Source organism: Mustela lutreola, chromosome 2 (assembly GCF_030435805.1).
Source record: "Mustela lutreola isolate mMusLut2 chromosome 2, mMusLut2.pri, whole genome shotgun sequence".
NCBI classification, from domain to species: Eukaryota; Metazoa; Chordata; class Mammalia; order Carnivora; family Mustelidae; genus Mustela; species Mustela lutreola.
In genome coordinates this window covers 135944313-135955354 of record NC_081291.1, presented here as the reverse complement: position 1 = coordinate 135955354, position 11042 = coordinate 135944313, and the positions used below count along the sequence as shown (strand labels likewise).

General features: G+C 32.0%; 1 non-coding gene across 1 annotated transcript; it reads left to right on the top strand.

Moving 5' to 3' along the window:
* Positions 1–1472: 1472 nt before the first annotated feature.
* Positions 1473–1575, top strand: LOC131826225 (U6 spliceosomal RNA). The gene has a single exon (XR_009351480.1). It is a non-coding gene; the product is annotated as a U6 spliceosomal RNA (small nuclear RNA).
* The last annotated feature ends 9467 nt before the right edge of the window (positions 1576–11042 follow it).

Genomic DNA, 11042 nt, shown 5'->3' with positions numbered 1-11042 from the left:
TCACCTGTACTCCCACCCACTTCCACCAACTCCCAAGATTCTTTTGACGCAATTTAAAGAAATGGCATTATGTATAATTTCATTTATATGACATTTCAAAGGGACAGATCTATAGAGATGGAAAATAGTTTAGTGGCTGCCATGGGACAAGAATGGAATAAAACAGATCTTTTGTGGTTGTAGGAAAGCTAAGAACAGTTAATTTTTGCGGTGGTTGAACAAATCATTACATGGAATAAAATTGCTTAGAACTATCCACACACACAAATGTAGGTTAAAAACAGTAAAAATTGACTAAGTTCTGTAGTCTAGTTAATAATGACGTACCGATATTATTTCCCTCAGTTTCAGTGTTATTCTGCAATTATAAAATATGTCACCATTAAAGGAAGCTGGAACATTGCATTACTTCTGACATTTCCTGTGAGTCTATAATTATTTCAAAATAAAAAGACTTTAAAATTCATTTTAATACCATTAAATCACTAAACAACTCAGGAACACATTGAATAAAATAAGTGAAAGTACATACACAACTACAAAAAAATTCTGAGAAAATAAATTTAAATAATTAGAAAGATATATACCATGTCTATAGAATTGAAGGCCAATATTGTGAAAATGCCAATTTTCCAAAAATTAATCTATAGATTCAAAGTAATCACAGTCATAATTCTACCAGAATTTCTTATGAAAATCGACGTGCTGAATGGAAGTACAAATACTTAAAAAAAAAAAAAAAAATCTTAAAAAAAAATCTCACTTCAAAAACTATTATAAAACTATAATAGAAATAATATAGCCATATTGATATGATGATGGGGAAAAAAAATCAAAGACACAGAATAGTCCAGAAATATGCCCACTCATTTTTGGCCAATTATTTTGGACAAGGTTGCCAAAGCTATTTAGTAAAATAAGGTTTTTTAACAAGTATTTAGAATACTATATATCCCATTTGTGTCACAAAGAATATTAACCCCTACCTCACACCACATACAAAACTTAATTTGTGATAGATCATATACCTAAACATAAAAAGCAAAAACTACAAATCTCATAAAACACAGGAGAATATCTTTATGATTTGAGTACAGGAAAATATTACTTGAAAAAAAGGAAAAAACACCTTAAAAAATTTAAGAGAGTAAATAAAAAATCAAACATTATTAAATTTAAAAAATGCTACTTGTCACATAACACTGTTTTAAAAAAAGTCAGTAAGTACACTACAACCTAGAAGAAATTATTTGTAAATGTATAGCTTACAAAAAAACAAATCAAATACTTAAAAATCCCATGTGACAATAAAATGACAAATAAGCCAATAAAGAAAAAAGAGCAAGTACCTGGGTGCCTGAGAGGCTCAGTTGGTTAAGCGGTTCAGCATCTGAGTTTGGATTTTGCTCAGGTCTTGCTTTCAGGGTTGTGGGATCAATTCATTGTGGGGTTCTGCACTCAGTGCAGAGTCTGCTTGTTCCTCTCCCTCATATTAAAATTGGAACACAATAGAGAAAATTAGCATGGTCTCTGTCCAAGGATGATATGCAAATTCGTGGAGCATTCTATATTAGAAAGAAGTGAGCAAAACTCTTGGATACTTCACAAAGGGAGATGTAAAATGGGAGTTAAAAGAGAGAGAATGAGAGAGAGAGAGAAAACAAGAAAAGCAAATAAGAAAATGAACATTCGTCATTAAGGAAAATCACGTTAAAACCATGATAAAATTACCCTACAGAATTAGAAGTTTGGCTGAAATTTAAATGTCTGATACACCAAATGCTGCCAAGTTGGAAAAGTAATTAGAACTATTATGCAGTGGGTGTGTAAAATGAGATAGCACAATGGAAAGTGCTTTGGCAATGTATTATAAAGACAAATATACAGCTGTTCCATGAAATAGGATTCTATTCCTAGGTATTTATCCAAGAGAATGAAAATGTATGCCCATAAAAAATGTTATTTTAAAATATATCTAATATATGGTAACTAATATGATAAAAAAATTAACAAAGTGGTTGCCTTACATATAAGAGTGTTGACTGGGAAGAAAATGAGGGAACTTTCAGAGATTATGTATGGTTATATTCTGTATCTTAATATGGTCTGGTTACACAGGTGTGTGCATTTGTCAAAACTAATCAAACTGTGCAAATAATATTTGTACATTTCACTGTATATTTAAACCAAAACCACTATTAAGGCATGGAATTTTAGTGCATTGATTTCCATGTAAGTATGGTATCAGTTAGTGAGTCTGAAACACTTTATTCATGTACATTTTAAATATATACACACAAGCACACACACACACACACATCCTTTTCATATAAATTGACATTTATGTAAATATGTGTATTTCTATGTATATGCATATAATAGCCTAATTAGAGTGTATACCAGAAATGGTCTACAGAAGGAGATTGTCTGATTCTGAAAGAAGATAATTGTAGAAAGATCATTTCGAAGGAAGTGTAAGGTCAGGATAGAAGACATTCCAGCTAATGAAAAAGATCAATTAAGGAAAAATGTTCTAAAAGGCATGAAAGATAGGGAAGAATTTCTGGGGGAGTGTCTTTGAATAAGTTAGTTAGATGGTGCTACTGTTGAGGAAAACCATTAAAAACAAAATCTTCAGCCAACCCAGAAAACCTTCCCACAATAGTAGAAGAGAAAGAAAACAGCTTTGTTATAGAATAGGCTTTAAGCCAGAATAAAATCCTACCCTTTCATATTGCCAAGAAGATAAAACTCTATTGTATACATGTTCTCAAAATGGTCAGTAACTAGTCCTTAAACAAGAGAACTTGATAGCAACATTTGTCACACATCATTCTTCTAAGATTCACCTGATAATTGGAGGGGCCATTTGTGTTTGCTAATCAGTTTTTTCCCAAAGAAAAAATAAACTATACTATTTTTTTAATAATTACTATTAAAAAAAAGATTTTATTTATTTGACAGAGAGAGATCACAAGTAGGCAGAAAAAGAGAGAGGGAAGCAGGCTCCCTGCTGAGCAGAGAGCCCAATGCAGGGCTTGACCCCAGGACCCTGAGATCATGACCTGAGCCATGATCTGAGCCATGACCTAAGTCGAAGGCAGCGGCTTAACCCACTGAGCAACCCAGTCGCCCCATAAACTGTAATATTTTTGTGGCAAGAGGTAACTTTGGCAATTTAGCATGAGATAACCATGGACTTAAGACTTCAACTCCAACAGAAACCGGAAGATAGAGATGCTATCTTACTGGATGTTGCATTTCAAAGAGATGGCTCCCAGGTTCTTGAGAAAGACTTCATTGTGCCTTATAGCTGGCAATTGGCTTATTTGGCTTAAAAATATTTACATACATTTTAAAGAGACAAAGAAAAAAATTACACGTATTCTAAAGAAAGCCTTCTAAAGGTGGGAGGTGGGAGGGGTCTTCCCTTATTTTCAACAGGGAGAATTAAGCTTCTTATTTTTTTTTTTAAGATTTTATTTATTTATTTGATAGAGAGAGACACAGTGAGAGAGGGAACACAAGCAGGGGGAGTGGGAGAGGAAGAAGCAAGATTCGCCAAGTGGGGAGCCCGATGTGGGGCTCCATCCCGGGACCCTGGGACAATGACAGGAGCCAAAGGCAGATGCTTAACAGCTGAGTCACCCAGGCACCCCCCAAGCTTCTTACTTTTAATTTATATTTGCCCTTATATTATACAAGAGGGATACAGATCTTATATAGAGTCATAATTTCTTCATAGAGATAAAATGTTTTGTGGAAAAAAATACAAGATCCAAAATTCTTACCCAAGACCTTTGTAGTCAGATATGTTCTAAAATATGAACTTTTTTGGATTATGGACAGGTAATATTGTGATATATACTTTAAAGTATTACATATAACTTGTAAGCAAAACATTAATAAACCTGTAGGGAAATACATGAATATTCACACTAAACAGAATAAAAAATATAAAAAGATATTAATTTCAGGTAAAGTTTTGCACCCAAAGGAATTGATCAGATCAGGTCCAGTCTCATAATCAGATGAGATACAAAAATCTCTTAGTTTTCACAGCCTTTTGACTTTGGCTTATAGATAAAAGATTTGAGATTGATATGGGAAGTGAGATAGTAAATAAACAAAGGAAATATAGTATGATTCATGAAAAAATTAAGAGGGCTCAGATGAAGGCCTCTAAATTTAAAGGGACAGTATCAATATGACTATGTGTTTCTCTCCAACCACACTCACCTGTGCATTGACATCTCAAAGAAAGCAGAAAGTTGGGTAGAACCAGGCCCAGTTATTTCTAGGCAATTTGTGAAAGAAGGCAAAGGAATTGAATATACCTGCTGGAGAATGATTAAAATGATGGGACCTGGACTTTCAGTTAGGGAAGGGGGAAATAAGGTTCTGAGTGGTGTACTACAAGGTGGAAGAAGGTAGGTAGGTGGGAGAAGTTGGACTGAAATCCCTGTAGGGTTCAACAAGCATAAGACTAGGGTTAATATAGGCAGTGAGATGCAAAAAGATGGTATACAGTGTGGGATTCAGAACTGAGGCTATATAGAGTTGCATGTAGGAAGATCAGTGGAATATCCATGGGACTTAATAACCAAGTCAAGATGGAGAATAAATTCATTGGAGGAGAGAAGCTTAAGGTTATTGGAAAGAACACCTACAAGAAAATTGAAATTCTAATAATTATAATAGTTAGCAAGGCTGAAGAGAGGAACAGTAAGTCAAGAGCCAAAGTATCCAGGGAATGAGGGGAAAGACCTCTGCAAATAGATGCAACCAACTTTCTAGTGCCAATATTTAAATGATTTTTTTTCTCTCTCTATTTTGGAGAGCTAAGATAGTTCTATGTGTTTAATTGGTTCATTAGTAATTTGAATTTTACTGAAAATGAATTAATTGCTCTTATAAATTGTTTCATGAAACTAAGATAAAATGTTTGAAACTAGTAAAGTTTTTGAATTAAAGGAAAAGTTCAAGGGATTTTAAAATTAAATTAAACCTATTTTCATACATACATTCTAACCCTTTTTTAAATATTTAAAACGATGTAAATCATGCAGTATACATAATTTATGAGTTTGCATTTTCCAAGGTCTTTAAGAATGGATATCAAATTTAAGTGTTCCTTTTGAAGTTTTAAACCAATAAATATGGAGACTAATCAAGAAAGTTTAATTAACAAGATTAATCAAATAAACTTAGTTTTAGAAATCTGTGTAAATAGTTAAGATAGGTGGTAATAAACTTACCATTATGGATGCTTGGTATAGAAAGGAATGCTCATGTTTGTTTGTTTGCCTCTTTTCTGAATCAGCTTGATGAAGATAAACCAGATCAGATACTGAAACTTTATCTCTGTGGAACAGTTGTCAAATAGTTAAATTATTTACCTTTCTCTCTTCCTTCCTTCCTTCCTTCCCTCCCTCCTTACTTCCCTCCTCTTTCCCCCCTTCCTTTCTTTCTTTTATTATTATTACTTTATTTTTTATTAACATATGATGTATTATTAACCCCAGGGGTGCAAGTTTTCTTTCTTTCTTCTCCTTCTTTCTCTTTCAAGAGAGAGAGAATGCCAGCAGCAGGAGTGGGGAGAGATGGGAGAGGGGCAGAGGGAGAGGCAGAGAGAGAAAATCCTAAATGGAGAAACCCTGCCCAGGGCAGAACCTGATGTGGGGCTCAATCTCAGGAACCTGAGATCATTACCTGAGCTGAAATCAAAAGAGTAGAACACTTCACTGACTGAGCCACCCAGGTGCTCTATTTACTTTTCTTTCTTACTGCAAGGGTCCTCTACACGCAATATTTCAAGCATTATATTGCCTAAAATTGTGGAATTAAGAATCAACATCTTCTGTCACAGTGCAAATGTCATCAGACGTGCATGTTTGCATATTTTATGCTTCTTTAATAATGCATTCTTAAATTTGGTTTTAAGTTAAGGACAATGTTTGCTTATTGATCATGAGGCATTATCCACACCAGGGAAAGCACTCCGCAGTTTGCATCTTCTCAGTTAATTCTGAATAATTCAGGAAGTTCTATAAGTTGTATTTATTTTCATTACCTTTTTATCCATATATACCTGACAGATAGTGACATATAATATGCTACATCTAGTTATAAGCATGGCACTATTGTTATAAGTTTATAAAGTTATAGTGGTTTTTAGGTAGATATTATATAAATATATATAATATTATATATAATTATATATTATTATATTATATATGTGTGTGTATATGTGTTTGTGGGTATATATATATATATATGAATTCTCCTATAGCAATATTGTACATCATATTATCTGGTTTATTACAAGACTCTTTTCTAGTGATTTTTCTTTTTTTTTAATACAAGGTAAAATTATAAAAATGTAATATTGGATATAAATTCTCTATAAAATAATTTATCTTATAATTAGCAAAAGATACACATCTTTAAAAAATAACTTTCCTCCAGTATACTATATTGTCACCGTTATTTTAAAAGTATGAAGTCAAATTAAAAAAAAAAAAAAACTTCTTTGAATTTCACAGGCATTCAATGAAAAACAGTTTCAAAATGAACAGAATTAAGGAGTATTTGAGCATAATATTATGGAAAAAAAGTTAAGATATGGTATACTTTTTAAAGTAATACACCAAGCCCCAAGCTATTGCATGGATATTAAGTAGACAAGCAAGACTAACAACCCCAAGGGAAAGCACATCTGACCCATTTATTTAGTTAGTAGAATCACACACAGAATAAGAGGATGATTTAATTCTGGGCCAAGTATTTCTTAATTTCTAAACTTAAGCATACATTTAATTCAATGTGGCAAAAATAGATGTTATATAATTTATATAATTTGAAGCTAAGTCCTTTCCAAATAATTTTTACTGTACTGGAACAAATAAAAATTATTGTGATGAAATACTAGAAGTTAAAAAACCATACACATTAGAAAACCAAAAACATTTTGTTATGGTTTGAAATAAGTGTATCTATTAATAAGTATAAAATGCAGTATTAGGAGTAAGTTTAAGTTGTTAACTTGTACTTAAATAGAGCTTTGGTGATCAGGTATATTTTTTTTAATCTTGCATGTCTTTTTCTATCCTCATGGAACTACTTACAAACATAAAAACAAAAGTGCGGCAGATGTTGGAAATAAATTTGAATTTGAATTATGATAGCAATAATTCAGATTTTAGTAATTTTTTAAAATCTAAAATGTTATCTTGAGAGATATTTACTGCTAAATTGGAAAACAGCCTCGGGCCCCTGTGTGGCTCAGTGGGTTAAGCCTCTGCCTTAGTCTCAGGTCATGATCCTGGGGTCCTAGGATCGAGTCCCACATCGGGTTCTCTGCTAAGCAGGGAGCCTGCTTCCCCTCTCTCTCTTCCTGCCTCTCTGCCTACTTGTGATCTCTGTCTGTCAAATAAATAAATAAAATTTTAAAAAAAGAAAGAAAACAGCCTCATTTTTTTTATTCATTTCTATTCAGCTAAAGAATCAGCTGATATGCCATATCATAACAATACACTTTAATCATTGCTCTAACTCATGAATGGTTTCAAGTTATTTTCATCTAAATCAATTTGCTTTGAAGTTGTTCAGTAGAAAAACAAACAAACAGAAAGAAAAACATTGTCAATAAAATAAAATAGCATGCTCCAAATTGGAATTATTCTTAAATTTTGGCAAAAACAAAGTATACCTGTATCTATCGACCTTTCCTAACTCTCCTTCCGACCTGTTTTTTTAATTCTCACTACAGTGTAGTGTGCATCCAAAATAATGTAAGAAAAAATATTGAGAAAAAAAGAACTTCTTCATCAAAGTCATTGAAATGAATAACTATCACGTTTTGTCTGACAATACATTAGTCATTCCCATGAGTGAGATATGATCTAAGAGACCTGGCTTCCTTACATTTGCTTTAAGTATAAAAAAAAAAAAAAAAGTTTGTTTGTTTCTTTGTTTGTTTTGATAGACTAGTATAGCCTGCAACCTCTAGAACCAAAATTGTAAGAAAACTTAATAATCCAAGTGCATTAAAATTGATCTTCATTTAGACATATCAGATGATATATCTTCAAGTTTTAGATATTTTATATATATATAAATTTTAAGAAGTATTTTTATATATGAAGGAGATAACTTTATAAAATGAAAATATAGATCAGTCAAAAATATCTTATCAGGATGAAACTTTTTGTTTAACATCATTTACATTCATAACTTGACCATAAGATTTTTAAAGGTTTTGTTTCTAATTTCGGTTTTAGAAACTGCCAAATGTGTAAATTTATGTTCTCAATATATTATTAGGAGCAATGGGGAAAATGGCAAAAAATAAAAATTTAATTAATGACTTATAAATCCTGAGGGCTTCACATTTCAGCCTTCCTACAACAAAAACATGGAAAGAGAAAGTGATCTACCTTAGCTCAAAAATCTTGCAGATGGTTGAATCAAATGTAAACTGCTGACCTCAGTTTTCTAGTGCTTTTTAAAATCATAATTATTAATTTAACAATGGATGTATTTTGGGTGTAGTGATGTTAGAGTTGTATTTATTTGACAACTGAAGAAAATACCTAAATACATAATTTTTTTTTAAAGATTTTATTTATTTATTTGACATAGAGAGAGATCACAAGTAGGCAGAGAGGCAAGCAGAGAGAGAGAGAAAAGGAAGCAGGCTCCCTGCTGAGCAGAAAGCCTGATGTGGGGCTCAATCCCAGGACCCTGGGATCATGACCTGAGCCGAAGGCAGAGGCTTTAACCCACTGAGCCACCCAGATGCCCCTAAATATACAATTTCTAACTGTAGATAATATTTAACTGCAAATTATTTTCTGAATGACAATTAGGAATGTTTCCAGCTATCAAATGAACTGAGAAGCCTTTACACTAAATGAGAGGCATTGATTACATATATAAAAAGAATACATCTATATATATATTTAAAATTAAAAAAATGTAATTGTCAGAAGGTAAAAAAAACCCCTCTTAAGTTATACACACACAACTGGTCATCAAATCCATATTAATTGTTATTAAAATTAATCAAATGATTCCTAAAATGTAACAAAAACGAGTCCTTTAAAATCTTATTTCTATCTAGGTGTACTTTCTGTTATTTAAAAATAAGGAATATTTCATAAGAAAGTTACAAAGTTAATGATGACATCAATATGTATATACTCATATGCTTGTTTAGGTTATGAGTAATTTGTGTTACCAGTGTAAGGGAGAAATCAAAAGTAATAATTATTTCTTGTCTATACTCATAGGAACATATTGTTGTTATTATATGGCCATGGAACCATTTACCACATACATGTGAAATATCACAATAAACAATTATTAACTTTAGGCCCCAACTATCCAATATGAATGTTTTAGCATGGTGAGATGCAGAATATATTGAGTTTTTTAAATATAAATTTAAATCTTTGAAAGTAAAATATAGTTTAAAGTTGTACTTACTAACACATTATTTCTCTTTTTTCTTTATTATTTTTTTATAACATATTATTTCAAGCAAACTTTACAAAACTATAATAGGGTAGTCATTTGGAAGTTCAGCATGGGAATTACTTCCTATTGAGGGACCTAATTACCAAAAATTTTTGCTCACATTGCCTAAAGGTTATGATTAGAACACATTAAAAAATCAGCAGATTCAGATCTAAGTGAACAACAAGGTACATAAGGTGATGAAAGGTCTTCCGTGAAAGCACAGGGCCATAGCCATTAAGGATCTTTGTGAGAGTAAAATCATTTAAAAATCAATGCAAAATCTTTTAGAGAGCTTCTGCTCAGTAAAACACAAATAAAATTGCCAGGAAAAATGAGAGCTTCTGAATTTTGTATGAAGTAAACTAGAAATTACATGGAAAATCATAGAGAGGAAAAAGACTTAAAAATATAGATTTTTAACAAATATAGTTGTCTCGACACTTTAAAGTTGTTGTTGCTGGGCATTGTTGCAAGTACTATTGTTTTATTTTTAATACTAAAATTTCAGTATTATCTTATAATGGTAATGGCCATACTTGATAAATCGGTAGAAAAAACACAATGACTATTTGTGTATTTAAAATAGAAAAATTTAATTTTCTTGATGACATTGGTCTGTCTAGATGAATAAATCAATAGAACAAAATAGAGTTCAGAAATAGACTCCTGTGAGGACAAATGATTTTCACAAAGGTGTGAAGGCAATTCAGCAGAGAAAGAGTAGTCATCTCAACAAATAGTACTGGACTACTGGACTAATTGGACATCTGTACATAAATAACTTTGACACATAATTTATACTATGCACAAATAATGAATAGTTATTAAATGGATGATAAATTTAAATATAAAATCTAAAGGTAGGAGTGCCTGGGTGGCTTAGTGGGTTAAGCCTCTGCCTTTGGCTCAGGTCTTGATCTCAGGGTCCTCGGATTGAGCCCAGGCATCTGACTCTGCTCAGCAGGGAGACTGCTTCCCTCCCTGTCTCCGCCTGCCTCTCAGCCTACTTGTGATGGATCTCTGTCAAATAAATCAAAAATCTTAAAAAAAAAAAATGTAAAGTCTAAAGCTATATAACTTCTAGAAGAAAACTTTTTTTTTTTGCTTTGTTTTAGTCAAAGAACTCTTAGCTCTGTGATCAAACGCATAATCGACAAAAGAAAATATGATAATTTAACTTCATGAAAATTAAAAATGTTGTTCTGCAAAAGAGAGACTGGGAAAAATATTGCAATCATACCTTATCTGAACTCATATCTAGAATATACAGAGTATTCCCTAAACGCAATAATAAGAAAGCTCAAGTAAGTGTGCTAAAATTTGAACAATTTATGAAAGAATGGACAATTTATGAAAGATGACACACACATAAAATATATTCAACATCATCAGGATTAATAAAATATAAATTAAAATCACAAGGGATTAATACTCAATACCTATCAGATTGTCTTAATGACTTCATCACAAATGCTGACAGTTCTGTGAAGTAACAGCTATTGCCATGCAGTAGAATGAGA